Source organism: Eleutherodactylus coqui, chromosome 4 (assembly GCF_035609145.1).
Source record: "Eleutherodactylus coqui strain aEleCoq1 chromosome 4, aEleCoq1.hap1, whole genome shotgun sequence".
In the NCBI taxonomy this organism is placed as follows: domain Eukaryota; kingdom Metazoa; phylum Chordata; class Amphibia; order Anura; family Eleutherodactylidae; genus Eleutherodactylus; species Eleutherodactylus coqui.
In genome coordinates, this window is record NC_089840.1 from 284,771,139 (window position 1) to 284,787,396 (window position 16,258).

Genomic DNA, 16,258 nt, shown 5'->3' on the forward strand with positions numbered 1-16,258 from the left:
ATGTTTGAGGCGTGAGCCAGGGTTGCCGCGGTCTGCATCAGATGGCTTGTGTCACGGGGGTGGGGGGGTGGAGCTTCATCCAGGGCACATTTGAGAGTGGTGCTGTAGTTTGTTGCAGCCAGGTTGGGGCAGGGGAGGAGTGAGATAGGGGACAGAGAGGACTGTAGGGATTTGGCAAAGTCCTGGGTGTGAATGGCCTGAAGGTTCCTGTACGTATGGTAGGTCGGTGGGTCTAAAGAGATGTTAGAGAGCTTGATAGAGAAAGAGAGAAGGTTTTGGTCCGAGAGCAGAAGAGGGGAGTCAGTAAAGTGGGACTCACAGCAGAGATGGAGGAAGACCAGATCGAGAGCATTGCCATCCTTGTGAGTGGGAGAGGCTGAGAGCTGTGAGAGACTAAGGGAAGAGGTGAGCGATAGAAACTAAGAGGCAGATGGGGAGATGGGATCATTTATGGGGATATTAAAGTCACCCAAGATGAAGGTTGGAATTTCGCAGGAGAGGAAATGGGGCAGCCAGGCAGCAAAGTGGTCCAGAAACAGGCGAGGAGCACCTGGGGGGTGGTATATAACTGCAACTCGCATGGACAGTGGGCAGAAAAGTCATAGCATATGTACCTCAAATGATGGGTAGTGAGGGTACGAGGGGGGTGACCTGGTAGGTGCATTTTGGGGTTAGAAGAGCACCTACTCCTCCTCCACACCTGTTTTCCGGTCTTGAGGTATGTGAGAACTTCAGGCCGTTATAGGACAGTGCAGCAGGGCAGGCCGTGTCAGACTGCTGCATCAACGTTTCTGTTAGAGCTAGCAGATTAGGGATTTAGCAGTAAAAAAAAGTCATGGATGGTGGGGAGTTTATTACATGCTGACTGGCAGCTCCAGAATCGCACATTTGAAGAGGGTAGCGGAAATATCTCTCTTGTACCCAGTAGAGATCACCTCTTTGACCCAAGCTTCCATGATGGCAGTTAGCCAGACCCTCCATGATATTAATGCCCCTTTTGTGCCCACACACAGTAATAATAGCCACAGTAGTGCTCCCTTATAAGTAATACTGTCCCCTCTATCCATCCTCCCAATAGTGCCCTCTTGTTCCCCATAGACATTAATAATTCCCCCTTTGTGGTTTGTTTAAGTAATAGTTCTGCCTGTGAGCGCCCCCTTACAAAATAGCAGTGCCCACCTGACCTCCACGCTATATTGGTCACTTGAAAGTCCATATATAGTAATACTGTCCCCATGAATGCTCCCCTATATAGTAATAAGGCCCCGTTTTCTCCTGATGTGGCAATAATGCCAACTTATAAAGTACTGCAGTAATGTCCCTCGGCTCCTCCGTCTCGCACACGCTCGGCTCCGCTCCTCCGTCTCGCACACGCTCGGCTCCGCTCCTCCGTCTCGCACACACTCGGCTCCGCTCCTCCATCTCGCACACGCTCGGCTCTGCTCCTCCGTCTCACCCACGCTCAGCTCCGCTCCTCCGTCTCGCACACTCTCAGCTCTGCTTTATCCACTCTCTGAATACATCCTCACACAGCAGAGTCCTGCATCCACTGAGCAGAGAGACCTGGTCATGTGACCCCTTGTCTCCTCCCACACAGTGATCACATGACGGTGACATCATCACAGGTCCTGTAAGCACAGAACAACCCCACGGCTCCTGTCCGGCTGGCATATTACCAAAGGAGGCCTGAGTTCTCCTATGGGGCCGATTCAGCCAATCAGCTGGCTGGAATCGGCACCACGTGACACAGCGGCGTGCCCGCGCATTGCCGTGCACAGGATTGTGCTGCCTGAGTTCTCCTGTGCGGCCGATTCAGCCAACAGCGGCGTGCCCGCGCATTGCCGTGCACAGGATTGTGCTTTGCCCGCGGTTTACATGTCACTCGTGTGTGGCACAGAGAGTTATTGATTTGGCAGGTATTTTTTGTGCTTTTTGGCAGGTTTTTTTTGTGCTTTTTGGCAGGTTTTTTTTGTGCTTTTTGGCAGGTTTTTTTTGTGCTTTTGCCAAAGGTGATTATTTCTTTTGCGCACGTGGATTTGCCAGTGGAAGTTTTACATCTTTTGCGCAAGTGGATTTGCCAGCGGACGTTTTACACAGGACTACTAAAAGCCAAGGTAAGCTGCTGCATCTGCTCATTTAATTGCGCTCTTACTTCCCCTGCGCGCATTGGCGGAGAGGCGGCCAATTCTGCATGCCGCTGCATTGTCCACGAGCGCGATCCCCAGCATGCCGCTGCATTGTCGCCGCGATCCCCAGCATGCCGCTGCATTGTCCACGAGCGCGATCCCCAGCATGCCGCTGCATTGTCGCCGCGATCCCCAGCATGCCACTGCATTGTCGCCATGCCGCTGCATTGTCCACGAGCGCGATCCCCAGCATGCCACTGCATTGTCCACGAGCGCGATCCCCAGCATGCCGCTGCATTGTCGCCGCGATCCCCAGCATGCCGCTGCATTGTCCACGAGCGCGATCCCCAGCATGCCACTGCATTGTCGCCATGCCGCTGCATTGTCCACGAGCGCGATCCCCAGCATGCCGCTGCATTGTCGCCGCGATCCCCAGCATGCCGCTGCATTGTCCACGAGCGCGATCCCCAGCATGCCGCTGCATTGTCGCCGCGATCCCCAGCATGCCGCTGCATTGTCGCCGCGATCCCCAGCATGCCGCTGCATTGTCCACGAGCGCGATCCCCAGCATGCCACTGCATTGTCGCCATGCCGCTGCATTGTCCACGAGCGCGATCCCCAGCATGCCGCTGCATTGTCGCCGCGATCCCCAGCATGCCGCTGCATTGTCCACGAGCGCGATCCCCAGCATGCCGCTGCATTGTCGCCGCGATCCCCAGCATGCCGCTGCATTGTCCACGAGCGCGATCCCCAGCATGCCGCTGCATTGTCGCCGCGATCCCCAGCATGCCGCTGCATTGTCGCCATGCCGCTGCATTGTCCACGAGCGCGATCCCCAGCATGCCGCTGCATTGTCGCCGCGATCCCCAGCATGCCACTGCATTGTCGCCATGCCGCTGCATTGTCCACGAGCGCGATCCCCAGCATGCCGCTGCATTGTCCACGAGCGCGATCCCCAGCATGCCGCTGCATTGTCGCCGCGATCCCCAGCATGCCGCTGCATTGTCCACGAGCGCGATCCCCAGCATGCCACTGCATTGTCGCCATGCCGCTGCATTGTCCACGAGCGCGATCCCCAGCATGCCGCTGCATTGTCGCCGCGATCCCCAGCATGCCGCTGCATTGTCCACGAGCGCGATCCCCAGCATGCCGCTGCATTGTCGCCGCGATCCCCAGCATGCCGCTGCATTGTCGCCATGCCGCTGCATTGTCCACGAGCGCGATCCCCAGCATGCCGCTGCATTGTCGCCGCGATCCCCAGCATGCCGCTGCATGCATGGTCGCCGCTGCATTGTCCACGAGCACGATCCCCAGCATGCCGCTGCATTGTCGCCGCGATCCCCAGCATGCCGCTGCATGCATGGTCGCCGCTGCATTGTCCACGAGCGCGATCCCCAGCATGCCGCTGCATTGTCGCCGCGATCCCCAGCATGCCGCTGCATGCATGGTCGCCGCTGCATTGTCCACGAGCACGATCCCCAGCATGCCGCTGCATTGTCGCCGCGATCCCCAGCATGCCGCTGCATGCATGGTCGCCGCTGCATTGTCCACGAGCACGATCCCCAGCATGCCGCTGCATTGCTACGTGTGGAGACGCGGTTACCTGAGATTTGTGCGCTGTGCGCTGCTACGTGTGGAGACGCGGTTACCTGAGATTTGTGCGCTGTGCGCTGCTACGTGTGGAGACAACACCCAAGATTTGTGCGCTACGTGTGGTGAGTACGTCACCTGAGATTTGCGTGACGCCACCTGACGCAACCTGTCTTTTTTTTGCAGATTTGTGCGCCTTATTGCAAAATAACGTGTGGAGAGGATCCTGACGTTTGGACGCGTTTCGAGAAGAATTTCGCTTCGCTCGGACACCATCTGACATCACTCAGCGAGGTAAGCTGCTGCATCTGCCAAATTTTTCATTGCTTGCATATGCTCATGTGTACATGCATGCGTGCCTGTATGCGTACATGCCTGTATGCGTACATGCATGCATGCCTTATGCGTACATGCGTGCCTGCGTGTATGCGTACGTGCGTGCCTGTATGCCTATGTGCGGGCATGCGTGCCGTATGCGTGCGGGCATGCGTGCCGTATGCGTGCGGGCATGCGTGCCGTATGCGTGTGGGCATGCGTGCATGCCTTATGCGTGCGGGCATGCGTGCATGCCTTATGCGTGCGGGCATGCGTGCATGCCTTATGCGTGCGGGCATGCATGCCTTATGCGTGCGGGCATGCATGCCTTATGCGTGCGGGCATGCATGCCTTATGCGTGCGTGCATGCCTTATGCGTGCGGGCATGCGTGCATGCCTTATGCGTGCGGGCATGCGTGCATGCCTTATGCGTGCGGGCATGCGTGCATGCCTTATGCGTGCGGGCATGCCTTATGCGTGCGGGCATGCGTGCCTTATGCGTGCGGGCATGCGTGCCGTATGCGTGCGGGCATGCGTGCCGTATGCGTGCGGGCATGCGTGCCGTATGCGTGCGGGCATGCGTGCATGCCTTATGCGTGCGGGCATGCATGCCTTATGCGTGCGTGCATGCCTTATGCGTGCGGGCATGCGTGCCTTATGCGTGCGGGCATGCGTGCCGTATGCGTGCCGTATGCGTGCGGGCATGCGTGCCGTATGCGTGCGGGCATGCGTGCATGCCTTATGCGTGCGGGCATGCATGCCTTATGCGTGCGTGCATGCCTTATGCGTGCGGGCATGCGTGCATGCCTTATGCGTGCGGGCATGCGTGCATGCCTTATGCGTGCATGCCTTATGCGTGCGGGCATGCCTTATGCGTGCGGGCATGCATGCCTTATGCGTGCGGGCATGCGTGCATGCCCTTGTGCGTGCGGGCATGCGTGCATGCCCTTGTGCGTGCGGGCGTGCGTGCATGCCCTTGTGCGTGCGGGCGTGCGTGCATGCCCTTGTGCGTGCGGGCGTGCGTGCATGCCCTTGTGCGTGCGGGCGTGCGTGCATGCCCTTGTGCGTGCGGGCGTGCGTGCATGCCCTTGTGCGTGCGGGCGTGCGTGCATGCCCTTGTGCGTGCGGGCGTGCGTGCATGCCCTTGTGCGTGCGGGCGTGCGTGCATGCCCTTGTGCGTGCGGGCGTGCGTGCATGCCTTGTGCGTGCGGGCGTGCGGGCATGCGTGCCTGCATGCATGCCTGTGTGCGTGCGTGCATGCCTTGTGCGTGCATGCATGCCTGTGTGAGTGCGTGCCTTATGCGTGAGTGCATGCCTTATGCGTACATGCATGCCTGTATGCGTGCGTGCATGCATTATGCGTACATGCGCGCATTATGCGTACATGCGCGCATTATGCGTACACGCATGCCTGTATGTGTACACGCATGCCTTATGTGTACACGCATGCCTCTGTGTACACGCATTCCTGTATGCGTACACACATGCGTGGCTGTATGCCTATGTGCGTGCATGCGTGCCTTGTGCGTACAGGCATGCGTGCGTGCCTGTGTGCGTACAGGCATGCGTGCGTGCCTGTATGCGTACAGGCATGCGTGCGTGCCTGTATGCGGACATGCACGCGTGCCTGTATGCGGACATGCACGCGTGCCTGTATGCATGCATTTATGTATAGATGCACACATGCGTGTACATGCATGCAGATGCACACATGCATGCATAGATGCACGCATGCATGTATAGATGCATGCATAATTCTTCTGACCTGGTTGGGGGAGTAGTGGTCATTGTAAGTGGGTTGAGCGGATCTAGGAATCAGTAATACTGGTGGGATGTGACTGTTAACCTGCTGATTTCTCGTCATTTCCTGCAGATCTGACGTCCTTGAGAACGGGAAGGCTGGCAGACAGTGAAGAGACCCTCGTCGTTCAGCAATCTTTAAACCCTTCTTTTAATGCACTGTTTTTTCCCAGTGACTCCCTTGTTTTTAATACGCTTTTTAAAAAAAATAATTATGACGGAGGATCCTGAAAAACTGCGCAATATTTTACTGCAATGCATTAAACAGAAAAGACCCATAAACACAGCGGCCTTTTGTCTATGTCACAAAGGCTGCTAGGTGTCATAATTAAGGATGAGCGAGTATACTTGCTAAGGTACTACTCGTTCGAGTAATGTGCCTTAAACGAGTGTCTCCCTGCTCATCCTTAAAGATTCGGGGGCCGCCGTGAGGGAGAGCGGGGAGGAACGGAGATCTCTCTCTATCTCCCCTGCGACTCACCTGTCAGCCGCAGCGGTCCCCGAATCTTTATGGACGAGCAGGGAGATACTCGTCTAAGGCACATTACTTGAACGAGTAGTGCCTTAGCGAGTATACTCGCTCATCCTTAATTATGACACCTAGCAGCCTTTGCAAACTTGGATTGGTGTAGGAAAACTAAGTGTTCCTCAAAATTCTGAAAAGTAATGTTAAATTTGTACGTCTCCTAAATGGAAAAAATAAATGTACAAAAGTTTTAAACCGTGCTTCCAGAATAAAGTGAACAGATGGAAATCTATATGTTCGCACAGATTTGTACAGAATGTTTGCACTTATTTTATATATGACATTTGACAATGTGAAAAAATGAAAATTCAAAATTGTGCAAAGTAGCAATTTTAATAAATATACACAACTTTTAACAGTCCTTTTTTACTACCTAACAGAAGTACAACAAGGGGAAGAAAAAAATGTCACAGTCACTTGGATATGCAAAACCTTTACGGACTTATGATATGTCAAGTGACACATGTAAAGTTCCAAGTTTTCAGTCTGTCACTAAGGCGCAAACAGGCTTGTTCTCTAAGGGGATAAATAGCTTAGTGTATAAACTGTGAACCGACTAACGAGGGACAGTGAGCAGCATCACATGCAACCTGACAATCTTCATCGTACTGCTCCATCAGATCCTGATGATGTAGTTCCATAGCAGGTGATGGGCCATTTCCAGCTTTTAAGCGTCCTCCGGAGCCAACATCTGGGAACTTTTGGCTCTCTGGTGATTCAACTCTGTGGTTGTGAGCACCGGAAACGGTTACCACAGTGCAGTATTCTGACCAAAACGTATCAGCTGACCTAGAAGGAGGAAGAAAAAAAAAATTAACCCTGCCTGCAATTGGCTTAATTCCGTGGGTTTTCATAGTTATTGCACTGTCCCTGCTTTTCTTCACTCCTACTTTAATAGATAATGACATCATATTTGGACAATTGGTATGTTTCTCCGAAGGTTTGTTCAGTTAGTGCAGATTAGGTGCAGTATTGGGATGGAACCTGTACGTGTGCTAAAAAAAGGAATTAAATGCTCAAATCTAATGTTATGTCTTTTTCGGCCAATAAGACGAATTTAACACAGCAAGTGTGTGAGAGAGAGAGAGGGGGTGGCTGAGTAAGTGGGTGAGCATACATGCACGCATACAGGCATGCATGCACACAGGAACGCGTGCGTGTACGCATACAGGCACGCGTGCGTGTACGCATAAGGCATGCACGCATACAGGCACGCGTGCGTGTACGCATAAGGCATGCACGCACGCGGCATGCATGCACGCACATAGGCATACAGGCATGCATGTACGCATACAGGCATGCATGTACGCATAAGGCACGCACGCATAAGGCATGCACTCACGCATAAGGCACGCACGCACACAGGCATGCACGCACGCATACAGGCATGCATGTACGCATGCCCGCACGCATAAGGCATGCACGCATGCCCGCACAAGGCATGCACGCATGCCCGCACAAGGCATGCATGCCCGCACGCATAAGGCACGCATGCCCGCACGCATAAGGCACGCATGCCCGCACGCATAAGGCATGCACGCATAAGGCATGCATGCCCGCACGCATAAGGCACGCATGCCCGCACGCATAAGGCACGCATGCCCGCACGCATAAGGCACGCATGCCCGCACGCATAAGGCATGCACGCATAAGGCATGCATGCCCGCACGCATAAGGCATGCAGGCACGCATGCCCGTACGCACAAGGCATGCACGCATGCCCGCACAAGGGCATGCACAAGGCATGCACGCATGCCTGCACGCATGCCCGCACGCATAAGGCACGCATGCCCGCACGCATAAGGCACGCCCGCATGCCCGCACGCATAAGGCATGCCCGCATGCCAGCACGCATAAGGCATGCCCGCATGCCCGCACGCATAAGGCATGCCCGCATGCCCGCACGCATAAGGCATGCCCGCATGCCCGCACGCATAAGGCATGCCCGCACGCATAAGGCATGCATGCCCGCACGCATAAGGCATGCACGCATAAGGCATGCACGCATGCCCGCACGCATAAGGCACGCACGCACACAGGCATGCACGCACGCACGCATACAGGCATGCATGCAGGCACGCATGCCCGCACGCACAAGGCATGCACGCATGCCCGCACGCATAAGGCATGCATGCCCGCACGCATACGGCATGCATGCCCGCACGCATAAGGCATGCATGCCCGCACGCATAAGGCATGCATGCCCGCACGCATAAGGCATGCATGCCCGCACGCATAAGGCATGCATGCCCGCACGCATAAGGCATGCACGCATGCCCGCACGCATAAGGCATGCACGCATGCCCGCACGCATAAGGCATGCACGCATGCCCGCACGCATAAGGCATGCATGCTCGCACGCATAAGGCATGCACGCATAAGGCATGCACGCATGCCCGCACGCATAAGGCATGCACGCATGCCCGCACGCATAAGGCACGCATGCCCGCACGCATACGGCACGCATGCCCGCACGCATACGGCACGCATGCCCGCACATAGGCATACAGGCAGGCACGCATAAGGCATGCATGCATGTACGCATACAGGCATGTACGCATACATGTACACATGAGCATATGCAAGCAATGAAAAATTTGGCAGATGCAGCAGCTTACCTCACTGAGTGATGTCAGATGGTGTCCGAGCGAAGAGAAATTCTTCTCGAAACGCGTCCAAACGTCAGGATCCTCTCCACACGTTATTTTGCAATAAGGCGCACAAATCTGCAAAAAAAGACAGGTTGCGTCAGGTGGCGTCACGCAAATCTCAGGTGACGTACTCACCACACGTAGCGCACAAATCTTGGGTGTTGTCTCCACACGTAGCAGCGCACAGCGCACAAATCTCAGGTAATCGCGTCTCCACACGTAGCAGCGCACAGCGCACAAATCTCTGGTAACCGCGTCTCCACACATAGCAATGCAGCGGCATGCTGGGGATCGTGCTCGTGGACAATGCAGCGGCGACCATGCATGCAGCGGCATGCTGGGGATCGCGGCGACAATGCAGCGGCAAGCTGGGGATCGCGCTCGTGGACAATGCAGCGGCATGCTGGGGATCGCGGCGACAATGCAGTGGCATGCTGGGGGATCGCGCTCGTGGACAATGCAGCGGCGACCATGTATGCAGCGGCATGCTGGGGATCGCGTCGACAATGCAGCGGCATGCTGGGGATTGCGGCGACAATGCAGCGGCATGCTGGGGATCGCGGCGACAATGCAGCGGCATGCTGGGGATCGCGGCGACAATGCAGCGGCATGCTGGGGATCGCGCTCGTGGACAATGCAGCGGCATGGTGATAATGCAGCGGCATGCTGGGGATCGCAGCGACAATGCAGCGGCATGCTGGGGATCGCGCTCGTGGACAATGCAGCGGCATGCTGGGGATCGCGCTCGTGGACAATGCAGCGGCATGCTGGGGATCGCGGCGACAATGCAGCGGCATGCTGGGGATCGCGCTCGTGGACAATGCAGCGGCATGCAGAATTGGCCGCCTCTCCGCCAATGCGCGCAGGGGAAGTAAGAGCGCAATTAAATGAGCAGATGCAGCAGCTTACCTTGGCTTTTAGTAGTCCTGTGTAAAACGTCCGCTGGCAAATCCACTTGCGCAAAAGATGTAAAACTTCCGCTGGCAAATCCACGTGCGCAAAAGAAATAATCACCTTTGGCAAAAGCACAAAAAAAACCTGCCAAAAAGCACAAAAAAAACCTGCCAAAAAGCACAAAAAATACCTGCCAAAAAGCACAAAAAATACCTGCCAAATCAATAACTCTCTGTGCCACACACGAGTGGCATGTAAACCGCGGGCAAGGCACAATCCTGTGTCCACACGAGTGCATGGCAAGGCACTGAACATGTGAAAGCGCGGGCAAAGCACAATCCTGTGCACGGCAATGCGCGGGCACGCCGCTGTTGGCTGAATCGGCCGCACAGGAGAACTCAGGCAGCACAATCCTGTGCACGGCAATGCGCGGGCACGCCGCTGTGTCACGTGGTGCCGATTCCAGCCAGCTGATTGGCTGAATCGGCCCCATAGGAGAACTCAGGCCTCCTTTGGTAATATGCGTCCGGCTGGCATATTAGTAGTTTACACTGCGGTTATTCCTGCTGCCGATTCCAGCCAATGAGGTGGCTGGAATCGGCACCATGTGACCTCCCATTGTGCACGAGCAGTACAGTTCAGCTGCCGTGCACGATGAGAGCTGTGCCCGCGCCTCACGTGACCGGTGACGTCACCGGTACTTGAATTTGCCCGCGAATTCCGAGCCTACAGAGGAAGCTGATGGTTGGAGCCTTTTATACTACTTTCAACGTGGGAGAGGAAGATTTCAGCGCTGTGTGGTGAGTACCTACCTGAGATTAATGTGCTGTGCTGCTACGTGTGGTGAGTACCTACCTGAGATTAATGCGCTGTGTGGTGAGTACCTACCTGAGATTAATGTGCTGTGCTGCTACGTGTGGTGAGTACCTACCTGAGATTAATGCGCTGTGTGGTGAGTACCTACCTGAGATTAATGCGCTGTGTGTGGTGAGTACCTACCTGAGATTAATGCGCTGTGTGTGGTGAGTACCTACCTGAGATTAATGCGCTGTGTGTGGTGAGTACCTACCTGAGATTAATGCGCTGTGTGGTGAGTACCTACCTGAGATTAATGTGCTGTGCTGCTACGTGTGGTGAGTACCTACCTGAGATTAATGCGCTGTGTGGTGAGTACCTACCTGAGATTAATGCGCTGTGTGGTGAGTACCTACCTGAGATTAATGTGCTGTGCTGCTACGTGTGGTGAGTACCTACCTGAGATTAATGCGCTGTGTGGTGAGTACCTACCTGAGATTAATGCGCTGTGTGGTGAGTACCTACCTGAGATTAATGTGCTGTGCTGCTACGTGTGGTGAGTACCTACCTGAGATTAATGCGCTGTGTGGTGAGTACCTACCTGAGATTAATGCGCTGTGTGTGGTGAGTACCTACCTGAGATTAATGCGCTGTGTGGTGAGTACCTACCTGAGATTAATGCGCTGTGTGTGGTGAGTACCTACCTGAGATTAATGCGGTGTGTGTGGTGAGTACCTACCTGAGATTAATGTGCTGAGTACCTACCTGAGATTAATGTGCTGTGCTGCTACGTGTGGTGAGTACCTACCTGAGATTAATGCGCTGTGTGCTGAGTACCTACCTGAGATTAATGCGCTGTGTGCTGAGTACCTACCTGAGATTAATGCGCTGTGTGCTGAGTACCTACCTGAGATTAATGCGCTGTGTGCTGAGTACCTACCTGAGATTAATGCGCTGTGTGCTGAGTACCTACCTGAGATTAATGCGCTGTGTGCTGAGTACCTACCTGAGATTAATGCGCTGTGTGCTGAGTACCTACCTGAGATTAATGCGCTGTGTGCTGAGTACCTACCTGAGATTAATGCGCTGTGTGCTGAGTACCTACCTGAGATTAATGCGCTGTGTGCTGAGTACCTACCTGAGATTAATGCGCTGTGTGCTGAGTACCTACCTGAGATTAATGCGCTGTGTGCTGAGTACCTACCTGAGATTAATGCGCTGTGTGCTGAGTACCTACCTGAGATTAATGCGCTGTGTGCTGAGTACCTACCTGAGATTAATGCGCTGTGCTGCTATGTGTGGTGACTACCTACCTGAGATTAATGCGCTGTGCTGCTATGTGTGGTGACTACCTACCTGAGATTAATGCGCTGTGTGATGAGTACCTACCTGAGATTAATGCGCTGTGCGCTACGTGTGGTGAGTACCTACCTGAGATTAATGTGCTCTGCGCTACGTGTGGTGAGTACCTACCTGAGATTAATGCGCTGTGTGGTGAGTACCTACCTGAGATTAATGCGCTGTGTGTGGTGAGTACCTACCTGAGATTAATGCGCTGTGTGCTGAGTACCTACCTGAGATTAATGCGCTGTGTGCTGAGTACCTACCTGAGATTTATGCGCTGTGTGCTGAGTACCTACCTGAGATTAATGCGCTGTGTGCTGAGTACCTACCTGAGATTAATGCGCTGTGTGCTGAGTACCTACCTGAGATTAATGCGCTGTGTGCTGAGTACCTACCTGAGATTAATGCGCTGTGTGCTGAGTACCTACCTGAGATTAATGCGCTGTGCTGCTATGTGTGGTGACTACCTACCTGAGATTAATGCGCTGTGTGATGAGTACCTACCTGAGATTAATGCGCTGTGCGCTACGTGTGGTGAGTACCTACCTGAGATTAATGTGCTCTGCGCTACGTGTGGTGAGTACCTACCTGAGATTAATGCGCTGTGTGGTGAGTACCTACCTGAGATTAATGCGCTGTGTGTGGTGAGTACCTACCTGAGATTAATGCGCTGTGTGCTGAATACCTACCTGAGATTAATGCGCTGTGTGCTGAGTACCTACCTGAGATTTATGCGCTGTGTGCTGAGTACCTACCTGAGATTAATGCGCTGTGTGCTGAGTACCTACCTGAGATTAATGCGCTGTGTGCTGAGTACCTACCTGAGATTAATGCGCTGTGTGCTGAGTACCTACCTGAGATTAATGCGCTGTGTGCTGAGTACCTACCTGAGATTAATGCGCTGTGTGCTGAGTACCTACCTGAGATTAATGCGCTGTGTGCTGAGTACCTACCTGAGATTAATGCGCTGTGTGCTGAGTACCTACCTGAGATTAATGCGCTGTGTGCTGAGTACCTACCTGAGATTAATGCGCTGTGTGCTGAGTACCTACCTGAGATTAATGCGCTGTGTGGTGAGTACCTACCTGAGATTAATGCGCTGTGTGGTGAGTACCTACCTGAGATTAATGCGCTGTGTGTGGTGAGTACCTACCTGAGATTAATGCGCTGTGCGCTACGTGTGGCGAGTACCTACCTGAGATTAATGCGCTGTGCGCTACGTCTGGCGAGTACCTACCTGAGATTAATGCGCTGTGCGCTACGTCTGGTGAGTACGTCACCTGAAATTTGCTCGACGCCACCTGACGCAACCTATCTTTTTTTGCAGATTTGTGCGCTACGTGTGGAGACGCGGCCACCCGAGATTTGTGCGCTTTTTTTTGCAAACTTACGTGTGGAGATGATCCTGACGTTTGGACGCGTTTTGAGAAGAATTTCGCTTCGCTTGCACACAAGCTGACATAACTCGTCGAGGTAAGCTGCTGCATCTGCTAAAATTTTCATTGCGTGCATCTGCTCATACGTGCTTATTTTGCGCATATTTGCAGGTTTTCGCTTGCGTGTGTGTACGTATATATGATTCTTCTGACCAGGTTGGGGGAGTAGTGGTCAATGTAAGTGGGTGGAGCGGATCTAGGGATCAGTAATACTGGTGTGATGTGACTGTTAACCTGCTGATTTTTCGTTATTTCCTGCAGATCTGACGTCCTTGAGAATGGGAAGGCTGGCGGACAGTGAAGAGACCCTCGACGTTCAGCAATCTTGAAACCCTTCGTTTTATGGACTGCTTTTTGCCGGTGACTCACCTTTTTTTTTTTTTTATAAGCTTTTTGGAGTATCCTGAAAAACTGCGCAATATTTTACACCGATTGAGTAAACAGAAAAGATACCCACACACAGCGGCCTTTGGTTTATCAGGGAATGACACTTGGTGTAAAATCCAAATTTTTAATAAATAATAAAACGTGATTTGAATTTCTTTTTCTGTTTTACCTTATTTATGTTTTCAGGCTCCTGATTACCCACGCTGTAAAGCCGGCTGCGACGAGCTCCGCCATGGAATTCCGGGGCGGAGCCCATCACGGCAGCCCCAAGAGACCCCAATACTTACCTCTGGTTCCGGAGTCCCGCATGACGCCTCAGTGCGCATGGGTCATAGAGCGTGAGACGCACCGCAGCGGCATGTGACGCGGTTGGCGGTAGGCGTAGAGGCGGTTTCACGCTATTTTCCGCTGTGCTACAGCGGAAAATAGCGTGAATGGACGGCTTCCACAGACTGCAATGGAAGCCGTCCGCGCGTATACCCGCTGCATTTTACGGTGCGGAATTCCGCTGTGAAATTACGCACCGTAAGCATTGAGCTATTAGGTTGAATACCGTGTTTCCCCGATAGTAAGACACCCCCCGATTGTAAGACGTATCGGGGGTTTCAGGGGGGTCGGCCAATGTAAGCCGTACCCCGAAAGTAAGACATATGTCTTACTTTCGGGGAAACACGGGGGTATTGCCGCCTCCCTCTCATCTACGGTAGCTGCGCGCCGCCTCCTGCCCACTTCCGCGCCGCCCCCCCTCCATACGTCACCGCGTCTGCCGCCTTTGGCCTCATGTCCACGGGGAAAGTCAGGCCCGCTACGGATTCTCCATGTAGAATCTGCAGCGGGTCCCTCCTGCCCCGCGGACATGAGCGCTGAAAATAGGAATAAATCAGAATTAACTTACCTCTCACACGCTCCGGATACTTCCTTCGCTGCGGCGTCATCTTCTCTCGTCACGGCCGGATCTTCTTTCTTCGGCTCGGCGGATGTGCATGATGACGTCGGTGACGTGCCCCGCACATGCGCCGGGCCGAAGCAAAATGATCCGGCCGCGACTGAGAGAAGATGGCGCCGCGGCGAAGAGAAGAAACGGAGCGTGTGAGTACAATTTGATTTTTGTGTCCCGGGAGACCCGCATGAAAATGGAGCATGGTCCAGATTTTTTCATGCTCCATTTTCCAATATAAGACATACCCCGAAAGTAAGACATAGTGGGGCTTTTGGGGATAAAAAGAAAGTAAGACACTGTCTTACTTTCGGGGGAAACACGGTAGATCCGTCTGTGGGAAGGAGCCTTAGGGCTCATGTCCACGGGGAAAATATGATTTAGGATCCGCAGCGGATTACCTGCCCGCGGATCCGCACCCCATAGGGATGCATTGACCACCCGCGGGTACATAAATACCCGCGGATCGTCAATAAAAGTGATTTTTAAAAAAATGGAGCATGAAAAAATCTGGACCATGCTCCATTTTCATGCGGGTCTCCCGCGGGGACGGCTCCCGCGGGCTTCTATTGAAGCCGTCCGGATCCGCGGGAGACCTAAAATAGGAATTTAAAGCATTTACTCACCCGCAGCGGACCGCGAAGCTCTGCTCTTCCTCACGGCCGCATCTCCCTTGCTTCGGCTCGGCGGATGTGCCCGGCGCATGCGCGCAGCGTCAGGAATTCATCCGCCGGCCGAAAATGAAGATCCGGCCGTGAGGAAGAGCAGAGCTTCGTCGCCCGCGCCGGATAGGTAAATTCTTTTAAATTGCTATTTTCGGCGCTCATGTCCGCGGGGCAGGAGGGACCCGCTGCAGATTCTCCATTGAGAATCTGCAGCGGATCTGATTTTCCCCGTGGACATGAGGCCTTAAGGCCTCATGTCCACTAGCAAAATGGAATTGCGGTTTCCGCAGCGGATTTGCCCCTAGGGAATCATTGGCCATCCCGTCCATTAAACTGATTTTTAATAGAATTGCGTTTTTCATGCGTGGGAGAAAAAACCGCGGCATGCTCCATTTTACCGCGGATCGGCCACATTGCTATCACATTGACAGCAATGTGTGCGGATATCTGCATGAAAATTATACAATTGAAAGCTGATTCTACGCGGATTGTATTTTTCCAGTGGACATGAGGCCTAAGGCCGCCTGCAGACGGCCGTGTCGCATCCAGCTGCTCGCAACGGGACCCGACCTGAGCGCCTGCAGCGAGCAGTGCGGAACTCGCCCGCTCCCGCAGCTCTGTCTCATGTGCCAGCAGACGCCACATGCGCAGAGCCGGCAGCCAGCGAGTGGCGTTTCTGTACGGGGCTCTGCGAACCCCGCACAGAATTAGAGCATGGCGCGGTTTGTTTTCTGCGCGTGATTTCGCGTAGACAAACCACGGCCTTCTGCATAGGATTGCGTATTGAAATGC

At 54.0% G+C, this 16,258-nt stretch overlaps 3 long non-coding RNA genes across 4 annotated transcripts; 2 read left to right on the top strand and 1 right to left on the bottom strand.

Annotated features, from left to right (window-relative positions):
- Window positions 1-1,753: 1,753 nt before the first annotated feature.
- Window positions 1,754-6,589, top strand: LOC136624539 (uncharacterized). 2 transcript variants are annotated; one of them, XR_010792332.1, is made up of 3 exons: window positions 1,754-2,114; window positions 3,903-4,010; window positions 5,905-6,589. It is a non-coding gene; the product is annotated as an uncharacterized lncRNA (long non-coding RNA). The 2 variants fall into 2 exon arrangements; XR_010792331.1 differs by lacking the exon at window positions 1,754-2,114 and having other exon boundaries at window positions 3,590-4,010.
- An 82-nt stretch (window positions 6,590-6,671) lies between these two features.
- Window positions 6,672-10,413, bottom strand: LOC136624540 (uncharacterized). Its single transcript, XR_010792333.1, has 3 exons — window positions 9,918-10,413; window positions 8,976-9,083; window positions 6,672-7,146 (listed from the first exon to the last, which is right to left on the bottom strand). It is a non-coding gene; the product is annotated as an uncharacterized lncRNA (long non-coding RNA).
- Window positions 10,414-10,454: 41 nt separating this feature from the next.
- LOC136624535 (uncharacterized) lies at window positions 10,455-14,009 on the top strand. The gene is made up of 3 exons (XR_010792325.1): window positions 10,455-10,702; window positions 13,369-13,514; window positions 13,739-14,009. It is a non-coding gene; the product is annotated as an uncharacterized lncRNA (long non-coding RNA).
- Window positions 14,010-16,258: the final 2,249 nt, after the last annotated feature.